Source organism: Dermacentor albipictus, chromosome 1 (assembly GCF_038994185.2).
Source record: "Dermacentor albipictus isolate Rhodes 1998 colony chromosome 1, USDA_Dalb.pri_finalv2, whole genome shotgun sequence".
Lineage (NCBI taxonomy): Eukaryota > Metazoa > Arthropoda > Arachnida > Ixodida > Ixodidae > Dermacentor > Dermacentor albipictus.
This window is the reverse complement of record NC_091821.1, coordinates 367,775,094-367,787,688: the sequence shown is the minus strand read 5'-3', so window position 1 is coordinate 367,787,688 and position 12,595 is coordinate 367,775,094. Positions and strand designations below refer to the sequence as shown.

The following is a 12,595-nucleotide window of genomic DNA, read 5'->3' as shown; positions in this document are numbered from 1 at the left end:
AGCCGCTCACCGCTGGGCCAGCTGCGCTGGTATAAACAGCACAAATGCGGGCCTCTGGTTTCGGCGTTTCGCGCGACTACGAGAAAAAAGCGTCCCGCGACAAAAGAAAATTGACACGCCGGCGAATAAAAGGACACATTCTAGGCCTAACGCGGTTCTGAACAGCAGGGGTCCCTACAATGCAAGGCGCAGCAGGGTGCCTCAGGCGCGGAGTTTGGCAAGCTCTCGTGCAGGCCGGAAACTTTTGCTACCAACCGTAACGACTAGCCCAGCAGTCCGTTTTGTTAAGAAGCGATGATGAGCCCGAACGTTTCGTGGCGCCACCCCCTGCACGGACATATTGAACGCAAAAGGACAACTTTTTTGTTTCTTAACGTCGGAACAAAAAAGCCTTAGTGATCTGCGTGTCGTAAGCGGCTCCCCGTGTGACATCAGTCAGTGGCGGAATTCAATGGAAGCTCACCTCGCATTCTCCTGCTGAGTGCCTGCACTTCTGGTGCCCTGGGCGGTGTCGCTGCTATCACTTGACATCGTAAACGAGGGTTGAGGTGCTTCTTTTTCGGGCAAAGTCGTGTGCCCGACGCGCGATATGAATGTTAAAGCAGTTCAAGCGCGCGCATCTACCCAATTCTAACATTGCCGTCTGAGGGCGTGCAAGGCGCTGTGGAGACGATAGCAGACGACGCTATCGGTTTTTTTTTCTCGTCCTTCTGTTCTGTTCCTCGCAGTCACCATCCCTGTAGCTCACATGCACTCGCTTCCTTTCTCTATATTTTTTGCAAGTAAATTTTGTTTCATTCTTGACATAAAGTCCGATAACGCACTTTCTTTAAAGCGGTGAACTGCGGTATCATTCCAAATATTCACGCATGCGCGAACACCAACGGAGCGTACGTGAAAGCATGATTCTTTCACAGGGAGAGGCGGCGTTTCGGGCACAGTTCACGCAAGGGCTTTGTGGGGACCTGTACTCAGATTTCGAACACATAGGAAAGCGTCCACGCAGTGGCATGCAAAAAAAAATAAGCAGTACATGTGAAGGAATCCACTCACCATAGCTTAACGAGAAAAAATAAGTGAGGTGTGCATGACCTTTGACAAAGAAGAGAATAATCGAAAATAAATAGGGCAGTTGGGAGCTTTCATCTTGAAGGAATGAAAAAAAAAAGAAATGTCTTATAAACTGGAGCCCTCGCATAGAAGAAAATAAAAGCAAAAAAAAATAACTGCGCACCCGCTTCATTTACGTACAACGTCACAGCCATTTCTTGTGCTACTTGGCTGCAGTGTGCGTCTGGTCATTTGACGCCCGTATTCAGCACATGTACAAGATGTGTGGTCCATTGTTGCGTCGTGTGTTAAAAGACATTATTCGTTCTTTCCGAAAAAAAAAACATGCGTGTCGTAAATGCTTGTCATTCAAGTACATGTGATATTGGAAACCATCTGCATTTGTTGCATATCTCATCCCTTTCTGCTTGGCTTTCTGGCAGCCTCTCCCTTTTTTTCCGCCTCGGGTAGCAAACACGGAAGAAAGCCTAGTTAACATTTCAGCCGTTCCGTTTCCGCTTCCCTCTTCCAAGTGCAGCTTGCAACTCCTCTTCTCTCTCTCTCTCTCTCTCTCTCTCTCTCTCTCTCTCTTACCTTCTCGTTCTTGCTAATGCGACAAGTACGATGTGCAGTTTTTCACATTACTCTATATCCCTCGCAATCCGCGAAACCTCGAAGAATGTCTTGAGGTGATGGAACATTATTATATCGTAGGCACAGCGTGTAACATAATTTCGCGGACTAATGGCTCCCGCATGCCGGTGCCGTTCAAAGAGCTTTCTGTGCGTCGCAGACCTTGGCGATCTTTATCGAGCGTCGCCACCGCAACACACGGGTAGTGAAACCCCAGTATCGGCAGTCCGGTGTCCACGCAGGCTCACTAATGAATGCGTTGACTGGCGGACAGCGATAACCAGATTTCGCGGTTCCCTGACAGCATTCCCAACGTCGAATCGATTGGCACAGGGGTGGCTGTGGCATTTGCGTGCTTCGTCGCACAAAATACGAGTGCTATTTATCGGCTCTGTAGCACAGCCTGACACGTCTTCAACCTGGTAGGCCTCCCTTTCTTTGCGCGGCGCTGATCCGACCTAATCTGATTTCACGGCACGCGGCTGCTACTTCTCTCCTCTAGAGAGTTGTGGAAGCGGAAGGAAATGTCCAAGGCTTAAAAAGCTGCTGCGCCCCCTACAAGATTCCTAAGAAAGGTAAGGAAAGTGTCCTCTCCCGGGGGGGCCGCCCCAGACGTGACCCGCAAAGTACGCACGACAAAAGATGACGATAGGCTTTCTTCTGCGAGTGCGGGTATACGATGGTTCCATCGAGGCTTTTAGAGGCATTGCCTCACCTGCTCCGGACGAGGACGCGTTTCTCGACGTGTCATTACCAAGTCCAAAAAGCTTGGCATCTCTTTCTGCGATGACACCATCTTTGTTTGTCTTTCTTTCTGGCGAAAAGACCAAGACCGTACCTTCAGAATCCCCGACAGACGACATGAAGCTTTATAGAAAGGCCCGCCACACCAGGTTGCACAGTTCAGGCTCGGAAACGGTAGCGTAGCAATCGGAGTAAAACCGGTGGCGCGCGTGTGTGCGTGTCTGCGTGCGCGTGCGTTTTCAAAATAAGTAGAAAATAACCTACTTTCTCAACGGCTACTTTCGCATCACGTAAATCAGTGGAAAAACTTTCACTCCATTCGTTTTAGGGCTCGTGTGTTTCTAGGTATTTGCGACACTCGTTCTCGCAGGCACTATTTGTTTGCACAGGCAAATAGGAATGGAAGCACGTTTGCCAACAGCAGTGCCTACGATAGCTTGGAACGGCGATGTATGCGTTCGCACAGCAACAACGTGGCAAAGTGGCTGAGCAGCCCAAAAAATGCGAAGGAAATAAAAAGATGCGACTGAAATTCTGTTTGCATTATTGATAGTTACCTCCATGCTGCCGAAGGAAGATAGCTTTCCGTTGCAACGGTCTGCTCGGAGCATTCGACATAATTGAATTCAATCTCAACATTCGTGCATCAGCCTCGTCGTCGCCAATGTTTGGTAACGAAAGTATGCCTCGTGTGTCCTGTTTTACGAGAAATTCTTTCAAATCAATTCCATAGGCATTTCGCAATCACTTTTGAACGTCTCGATCACTTCCCGCTTCGTAGGCATCGGAGACCCACCCTTCTGACGCCGGTGTTCGGCGTTCCTTCGCCGGATATTGCCGAGAACCATGCTTTATGATCCACCTCCGTCCGAGCTTGGCCCACAGCTGTTCTGCAAGCATGATTCCTTGCCTAAGCTGAGGCCTTTAGGGCTTTAACGAGCATCTTTTGCTGTGTTGCACTTCTAAACTGAGTTAGCCTTGAATTTTAAAAAATATCATGTTGCAAAGCTCGCTGTAAGCTTGTTTATTTCTCGCACATCACTTTTAATAGCACTATTCGTCTCACTTTTTGACAAGCTAAAAAGTGTTGTCATACTTGCCTCTGCGATTGCCTTTCCCCCTTGTCAATGCAAACACTACAATCGCTTTGACGCATGTGTTTAATGTTTCTTGAACATTACGGATCGGCATTACGCATTGCGATGTAATTAAGTGGCTATGTTATGCTGCAGCGAACGAAACTGCTGCAACTCCAAAATTTCGCTTCAAGAGAACGCCGTCAAGCAACCTGGACATTATGTGTATTTGTTTCCTAATAGACCGTATGTCGACAATGGTTATCCCGCACCGACTTTACCACAGCATCCGCCCTCCGCCTAACCACAACTCATTCATATGGACTACGTTGGTCCCGTAAATACTAGCCTAATAATAATGGGCGATGAAGTTTTTGTTGCAGGCACTAAAAGGAAGAGTAGGACAGCTGCGTAGATCTGCTGTCACAACAGACGCGTTTCGATGAGAAAGATATAGAAAAAGAATAACCATATCCGAGGATATATAGTGTCCTGTGAAAGCACCAATATCATCAAAAAATTTGCCAGAGTTCTTTACACTACATCACCCACAAAAAAAGAGATCAATAAACTGCTCCGTTTGACTCCCACGTGGTGTTTCAGCTATCCATGACAGGAAGCGTTCCGAACGAATCCCGCGGCGCAAGAATTTACGCTTTCGGCTCTTGTAGCAACACAGAAGTCTTCGTCTTTCTTTTACTCCACGAGAAGCTCAAGCCGCGTTTCCGGTGGTGGCGCCGGAAGTTTGGGCCAACTATATCAATGTAAAAAATATTTCCCGTAAAGAAAGGCAGAAATATTTCTGGCAGGCTGCCTATACAAAAAAAAAATCTGTAAAGCTCTGTTTCCTAGTTTTGATTTTTTAGTTATTTGAAAACTTTTCTGTTTTACTTTGACAGAAATTTCGTACTTATAAAGAGTTATCTCTTTCTCATTACTGAAATAGTTATGTTCTCTGTTCTAAATTTTTCTGTTATTCAAGTATTATTTTTTGTCTTATTTTACAGAAAATGTTTGCGTAAAAGCAATCATCCATTTTAAGCCAGAGAAAAAGTCCTGGTTTCTGTTTACATATTTTTCGGTTATTTCGCTTCTTTTTTGTGTTCTAGTGTACAGAAATTTGATGTGTAAAGGCCATTTGCTATCGTGACCAGCGGTGGGCGAACCAGGAATGTCGCTGAAGCCAACGTTTTGGCAAGGACATTTCTCCTCGTGAAGCCAGCTGCTGCCCTGACGAAGAGAACAACACTTCCCTTGTCAAAACGTTGGCTGCCGTCGAAATCCCTTGTTCGACCACTGTTCCCCACTTCTAGCCTCCGTCTTCCTGTGGACTTCTGTACTGCCTAAAATTGTCTATCAGACCTCACAGGAACATTACAAAATAACAAATCACCAATAAACATGCAGTTTGTCTGAAAACGAAATTTAGGACATGTGGTAAGATCTGAAAATATTTAACTGTAGCGCAAAAGACAAAAAATCACATGTGTCGCTCGTGTGTGTCGCCGTTCATTTGTCATTACCCAAATCTTGTTTTTTTTTTTACCTGCGCTTCTGCGAAATATGGTCAGCACGTTTTCTTTCAGTGGCGATAACAAAGAATTTGTAATTTAGAGCATTGTGGAAGAAAACGAATTTTTGTTTCACTCTACATTGAAAGATCGTTTGATAGATAAAAATGAAAACAGTAATATTATTATAGAATTGCGTATGTGCGCTAGGATCAGAAAACAAGCTGCATCAGTTTTCTTCCAGTTGTTATAACAGCCTAAAAGCCAATTTCACAGACTACAGGCAAGCTCTCACTTGCCGTGGATCGCGCGCGTACGTAAAGAAGGAGAGAGAGAGTAAAACTTTATTAATGTAAATAAAACAAGGCACGATGGTTGGAGCCCCTATTCCAGTCCCCACTGGCACGAGCGGCTCGCTGGGCTTGGTCCAGAAGAGCCAACTGGCTCTCCCGACCCTCGTCCGCAAGCCATGCCTCCCACTGCCTATTCCTTATTAGTGGATGTTCGTGTAATATGGGACTGTCTATGTGCGGAGGCCTCCTGGGACACTCCCATGTGATGTGTTTTAGTGTGGGTGTGTCTGTGCACCACGGGCACTCGTCAGTGAACCTCGTGGGGTGTATTCTGTGTAGGTGGTGCAGGTTGGGGTATGTATTCGTCTGAATACGACGCCAGTCCCGGCGATTACGATACTCCCTAATGCTAATTTTGAGCGCGGCTGTTTAGGTGTTTTCAATTCGCGATATACTGTGGCAAAGAATTTGATTCTGAACGACAGGGTCCTTTCGGCGGCGGTAGCGCTGAGCCTCTGCTCAGAGAGCTCATTTAGCAGCAGCGGCAGAGGAAGCGTTTCCACCGGTTGTGTCGCTCGTTATTCAGAAAGAAAGCGCGAACGCAGGAACGCGTGTCTCACGCGGAGCGAATTCTCTAGCGGCGCAAGCAAGGTAGCGCATGCGCAGTGGGCCTAAAGCCCACACCAGCGCTTTGTTTCCATATATGGTATCGGAGGACGTGCTTGCCGCATGCCTGGTCGCTGCCGTGACGAACTTCTGCTGCGGCAATCCGCTTTCCTCCTCACGCTCTCTTCGCTATCGACGTCATTCATCCCCCGCAGCGCTCTTCGTTCGCTCTTTCATCCTTCGCTGTGCTCGTTCGCTCGGTTACACCGAGGGACGACGACGCTCAACGCAGGAATGGGCGCCTAAGAGCTGCACTCTAAAAGTACGTGCTATTTCAAAGCGAGCTAAGCAAAGTAAATAAATACGCGAAGCTTTTTGTTTAATAATATCCAATTGACTGCACTCTCCCGGCCCTGTCAGTAAAATGTTTTTGTATTAGCGACCGCATGTATTCACGCGCAGTTTTTTCACACACCATAGAATCAAATTGGGTGTGCAGCGTGTGTAATGTCAGAGTGTCTAGTTATTGTGTAGTGTACATTGAAGAGATGTACGCATTTTCAATATCCGCGTACGATCGAGTGCTATGTTTAATAGCACTCGAATATACTCGATTACTCGAATATACTCGATTTTGAATATACAATCACCCTTTCTCAAGGCATATACTCCGAAAGCTATCAGTAATAACGCCCTGCAACTTAGCAGGGTCACTTCAGAGAATCTCCCAACGTACCTCTTGCTGCGAAGGTGTCTGTATTCTCTGATGCCGCAACGAGAAGCCATCTGATTCGTCCTCTCGAGGCACACCTTGTGGGTGAGAACATGATTATTTGAAGCGAAACTAACAGGAAACAAGTGAGTCGGTTTTTTGAGTGTTGTTTCCTGGCACTCGTCATTAGAAAGAGGCTCATCGGGGAGGTTTGGCACCTGTTTATCAGCAGTAGTAGAAATCGGACGTGGCGGACCGGACACCTGGAGCTCTGTGGCAAGGGCCCGGCCGAGTAGCATAGACGTTGCTGACTCAGGAACAGCACAGGGCTCGGTTAACGTCGGTTGCTCAGAAATATGGACGACCGAGGTTGGCACCATTTTCACAGGATTCAGACAACCAAGATGAGTCAAACCTTGCTTCTTTACAGGAAACCGTGGTGATGGAGTTGGCAAGTCCTCCACAGAAGCACAGTCGGTACTATAGGGAGTTTGACACGTACTCTGGGTAGAGCGATTATAGTGCTCCTAGGAAGCTGCATTCAGTAGGTACTTTGTCATCTTTGGTAGCTTCTTTTCACGCTCTTCTCTTTCTAACTTCGCATGAATAGATGCTAATTGTTCACCGGGCACTTCGTCAGTCCGACGCGACCGCAGGGGTCCAACGGTGGCCGTCGCGATGACTGGCGCACGCTGCCTGGATGGTCCATGGCTTGCCGAGAGTGGTGCGTCCCCCGGGAACTCCTCAGCGAGCCGGCTTATGCAAGCTTAACCGGTGGCTCGGGGCTGAATCGCAGCCCGCGATCGACTTCCTGTTATAGATGCGTGCCGCGTCTGTCTGGTACTAGCGCCAAAGCAGGCGTTCACATACACATAGAGCTCCTTGTATAAATTCCTTCCTTCTCCGTACACACTCCTTCTACCGTTCCGGTCTCGTATTCCTATTGGCTAGGAGCAATCGTCTGTTCTGGGGGGTTCTCGATTTTTCTTTCGCCCCGTCGATGCCGAGCGCGAGAAGGAAGGGGAGAGGGCGACTCCTAGCGCGGGCGAAGTTACGCGCCCTCCGTCGCCTCTTAGTCATCTTTTTCTACTTCTTTCTGGAAAGTTCTGCGGCCAGTCTGACCTACTTTTTCCATCGAGCGCGCGCGAGGGTGCGCAGCCACTAGGCAGGAATGGGCCCTGGAGACAGGCTTTTGTGTCCAGCTCTCCAACTTCCCCCTTCGCTCTTTCACAATCCTAGCCCGAACAGTTAACATTCCATGCCCCAGGGCACGTGGACAGAAGCACGTGTGACGTCTTCTTTCCTTTCTTGCCTAGACTCTGCCATCAGGCTCATTATCATCTGCTATCGGACTTATCCTCCGCAGCCCAAATCACAGTAAAGAAATGTCGAATGGGAGGCACCGTTGGGTACTGCAGCACATCCTTTCTATGAGAAGGACAGCAGCGGAACTACTTGAGAGGTAGAGGCTGGCATGGTGATGACGAGGGGCAATAGAGATTTAGGTCCTCATCCCACGTTACATGGTTTAGGTGTTTCCTCCTTGCCCCTCCTCTCCAGACAGCACTGGACAGACGGACTGACAGGAAACTACGAAAACTCTTCCAAGCGAACGCACCTCGCTTCGTAAGAAAGAGGGCCCCGCCGGGGTGGCGGGGGATTCCTGTTCTTGCAGCTCGACAAGCTCTCCCCAAATGATCAGGCTAAACGCATGCTGTTACATTAGGCGGGGGGCCCCGTCTGCTCGTTCTGGTTTTCTCGCTTCATACATGTCGCTCGAAGTTCCGTTGTCCATGGTTCCATATACTAGGCAGGTTACAGTGAATGGCCCCCCCTTCTTCTACTGTCTGAGGTGAGGCCCTGGGCTGCAGCCGCCTTAGCACACACCCCCTTAATCCAACACTGGGATACATAGCAGCAGCAAGGCCTTCATTGCCCTTGGGGTGTCTCCAACAGCGTCAGGTGCGCCTAAGTATTCCGGGTGTAAAGAAGGTCAATCACCCAAAAATAGCTCTGAAACAGATGACGCTGCTGTTAATCAATAAGACATATGGGGACCAAACAGACATCTATACTGATGGTTCGGTCTCATCTACCAGCTCTTCAGATGCCGTTGGTGTTCCGGCTATGAAAACAACAATAAAATTCGAACTGTGACACATCACAACATCAATGGCAGCAGAGCTTGCGGCCCTGCGTGCTGCTGTCAAACACCTCCTCCAAGAGACACCCCAGAAACGGGTCATGTATTGCGACTCTAAGGCAGCACTTCAGGGTCTACATTTTTCCCTATATCATAGAACTCATGAGCAGCTGGCATATGAAATTAGAGAAGACCACCATCAAGCTATCACTAAATGGCATGTAATTATATTCCAGTGGTTACTAGGACATAGCGGCATTGCTGGTAATGACCTCGCCGACGAAACCACCCGGTCTGTCCATAAAGAAGCCCGACCAGTTCCAATTCACTTATCCAGAACCGACGCTGCAAGAAAGCTTGATATCGCGGCTAAAGCTATGACACACAAATTCTGGTCTTCTCCCAACCTCGCGAAATGCCATCTTCATAGGCATAATCCATCCTTAAAGCTACAATTCCCATCTAAATTTCCCGCTCTGACGCGACAGTATTGTACCGCCTCAGGCTCGGGGTGGCATTTACGAAGGCGTATACTCGTTCCACATTGTAATGGGGGATATGCCCATGTGCGACTCTTATGGAACTACAGAAACGATTGAACACATCCTATGTCTCTGTCACCAGTACGACGTCGAGCGCAAAGCTCTCCGGACAGAATTGGACCAGCTGGACTTTTAGGAAATTAAGATATCTGGGCCATCGCCGTACGAATCGATGGCACAGAGAGCCACGAAAGCATTGTTGAAGTACCTCAAGTCGACAGGCCTTGGCAACCGTGTGTGTGTAGACTCGGTGCAAGCCTCCAAATTTGCGCCAAACTGTGCTATCTCTATCTCTTTTCTCTCTCTCTTTTCATCCCTATGTCCCTTTCCCCAGTGCAGAATAGCAAACCGGACGTGCTTCTGGTTAACCTCCCTGCCTTTCCTCTCTCCTATTCCTCTCTCTCTGTCGGTCTGTTTCGTTCGTGAAAGAAAAAAAAAAGTGTTCTCTTTCTAAAGTCGACTCGTATCTATCGTCTACATTTAACGTCAACTTTGTTTGGGGAAATGCAGCAAGTTGCACTTAATCCAAAATAATAAAAATACAGCTCGAAATACAGCTCGACACACTTCAGCGATTCCACCTCCTCGGAACTCGTTTATGCTTATTAAGTGATGGAGACCGCAGCAGGTTCTGGCGTATGGGCACCGTCAACCTTCTTTTCTATTAGATGCGACACTTGGAAAGTTTGGCCACAGAAAAGCCCGACTATCCGAAAATCTTAGCTAAGAAAATTCACAAAAACAAAAAAGAGGATAATAAAAATTGTGCAACAACCATCCACGATGTTTGTCAACGTAAAAGAATAGGCCGAACGAAGGAAAGAACGACCGAGTAGACACCGGACTAGTCGTAAGGCCAAGGGTAAAACCTCGGTTTTGTGCATTTTTGCATGTGTCGAAATCTCATAAATAAATCAACACAAATAAACTAATTGAAAGAAAGAACGAACGAGCGACCGAACGCTTTTTTTATGTCGAATCCAACCACCGAACAGCCACTATTCACTGACCACCGTTCAACCATGAAAACTGGCGAAAGAGTCAAAGAAAGCAATTCGCTTTAATACAAAAGCCTGCTAAAGTCCATAACGATATAACAAAACACTAATAACTGCTTTGGTCCTCTATGGTCATAGTAGCCTTTGTGCGATTAAACTCCCTAAATCACCATGAAAACACTAATAAAGCGAGTACGTCGATCACGGTGCAAATACAGAGAAAAAAGTTATGACTACAAGAACAACATCCGCATGAAGAAATGCACAGAAGAAGTTATAAAACTACAAGAACAACATCAGAATGAAGTGGTCATGGGAACATAAAGAAACTTTAAAAAATGCACATAAACTACTGATCACAAAAAAAATTTATCAATAGCTGCCCACGATAAAATTCCGTCATGCCTTGAAAACTAGACCCCGTTTGTTGTGGCTCGACCAGGGTCCAAGAACTTTTTGCACGAAATATTCTTGAGAACTTTGATGAACTTCGTTGCGCTACACACTCCTTGTTTGTTCACAACAGAGTTGGCTGCCGTGGACTCTGAAATACAAGCTGAAGCTCGAATACACCCAGAGCTTCCGAGGCTCCCTCAGACGTTTCTCATACGAAGATTTGGCTACACTGTTGCAAAGCGCTGTCCGCGAGTTTATTCGCACTGGTTCCGCAAAACATTGAACCCCACGTGAGAACAACTCTAAATTGCAGCGTACGCCTGAGCATAGCAAGAAAAAATGGCTCGACCTATTCCATTTTGGTTTAACTGGTTCTTTAATGCCCGTCTTTCTACTTGCATAGCACGTTTCGCACTCTATATACTCTCGCACATCATTAAATATGAAGACTTTACGAAATACCCGAGTCAGGTTCGCCACACAAAGAACATTTCTTGCTCGGCCGCTGTCAACGCGCCTGAACAAGGTTGTTTAACTTTCGCTTATTCTTTACGCCTTGCGGAAAATTCTCCCACATAAAAATAAATGAATGAAGCCTTTTGTGTTTTCTTTCTCCTTTTTGCCATGGCACAATCTTGGATCCTTCTTCAGGCAAAGTATGCCAGCCTTGAACCACTTTCATCCCAGAAACTGTGTCTAAAAAGACCACGAAATAAACAAGCACAAACTCCATTCCATGCGCACTTTGAGCCTCTTGTAGGTTTTTGGTTGTCCACGAGGAATTGAGAAAAGCTATTTCCGCTGCAACACCGACTGCAGCTATCGGGAGAACAGCCACAAGCTGCTGCAACGTGTCGCCTTCTTTCTCCACTTCTTTTTTCTTTGTACGTGCGTACGTGTGTGTGTGTTACAAAAGAAATTTGAAGTCGGCTCTTCTTCGTCTCGCAGGTGCGCTGCACATTGCGAAGTTTACCGCGCTGCGGTATCCGCTGCATTGCTTCGAACAAACGAATGCCGCTGCGTACGAGCATGCCTCGGGGGCGCCTCTCTTGCATGCTCGTTCTTTCATTCTACGCAGTTTGGTTGGTTTGGCTGCGGTGCTTTCGCGTTGACTGCACCCCCCCCCTCACCCCTCCCCCCCCCCCCTGTTTCGCAATGCGCACACTGGCGACTCCATCACTGCAATGCAGACAGCGATGGTCTCTAATCAGCCGATAACAATAATAATAACAATAATAATAAAAGACGCATGCGCACACTTCTGCCCCAGCAGCCGGTGACAGCTCATAACGATGCAGTCGAATTCATCGGAGTGTGCAACTACGTCGCGGCGGGAGCATCGGTTGTCTACGCCTCGGCTCGTTCGCATAGCTCCGTTTATTCAGCGCTCGCGCTTCGCGCGCACGGGGCGCGTAATGGGAAGCGCATTATTCCAGCCGCCGCTGAATTCGCGCGCTTGCTTTCTTTGTTTCTCCTCGCTAGGCCATCGACTGGTGCTTACAGCCGGCTGGCTTGCGCAAAGCGCGGTGCGCCGTCGTCTCTGTATGCGACAGCGCGTGTGTAGCAACAAGCGCGAACGGCGCCGCCCAGATGCCCGCTGCTTGACGCGGGCACCGAGCCGGATGCTGCAGCGTAGAGCGTATAGCGTGTCGGAAGTCGCGCGCGAACCGGCTCTCGGCGCGTTCGCGGCGCGGTGTCGTTCACCACGTGCGCCCGCTGTGGGTGATGCCAAAAAGCGAGCCTCTTCCCGAGGCATCCCGCTCTGGCAACGTGCTCGCGTTCCTAAATGGCGGGCATAAATCTACCGCCGTTTGTTCCCCCGGCGCTTTCTTGGGACGCACGCCTAAGTGTATCCATGGCCGTTGCATTGTGTTTGGGCCCCTGCCGACTC

The 12,595-nt window shown here is 48.2% G+C and overlaps 1 protein-coding gene across 2 annotated transcripts in view; it reads left to right on the top strand.

Annotated features, from left to right (window-relative positions):
- Positions 1–2,064: 2,064 nt before the first annotated feature.
- The window catches only part of LOC135904141 (vasopressin V1a receptor-like), a 68,077-nt gene continuing 57,546 nt past the window's right edge, over positions 2,065–12,595 (top strand). The window contains exons 1-2 of one of the 2 annotated variants that reach the window (XM_070536031.1): positions 2,065–2,105; positions 2,186–2,258. The gene's annotated coding sequence lies outside the window, so the exon portion shown is untranslated. Of the gene's footprint in view, positions 2,259–12,595 lie in introns of both variants that reach the window. The other variant, XM_065434765.2, reaches the window with a different exon arrangement.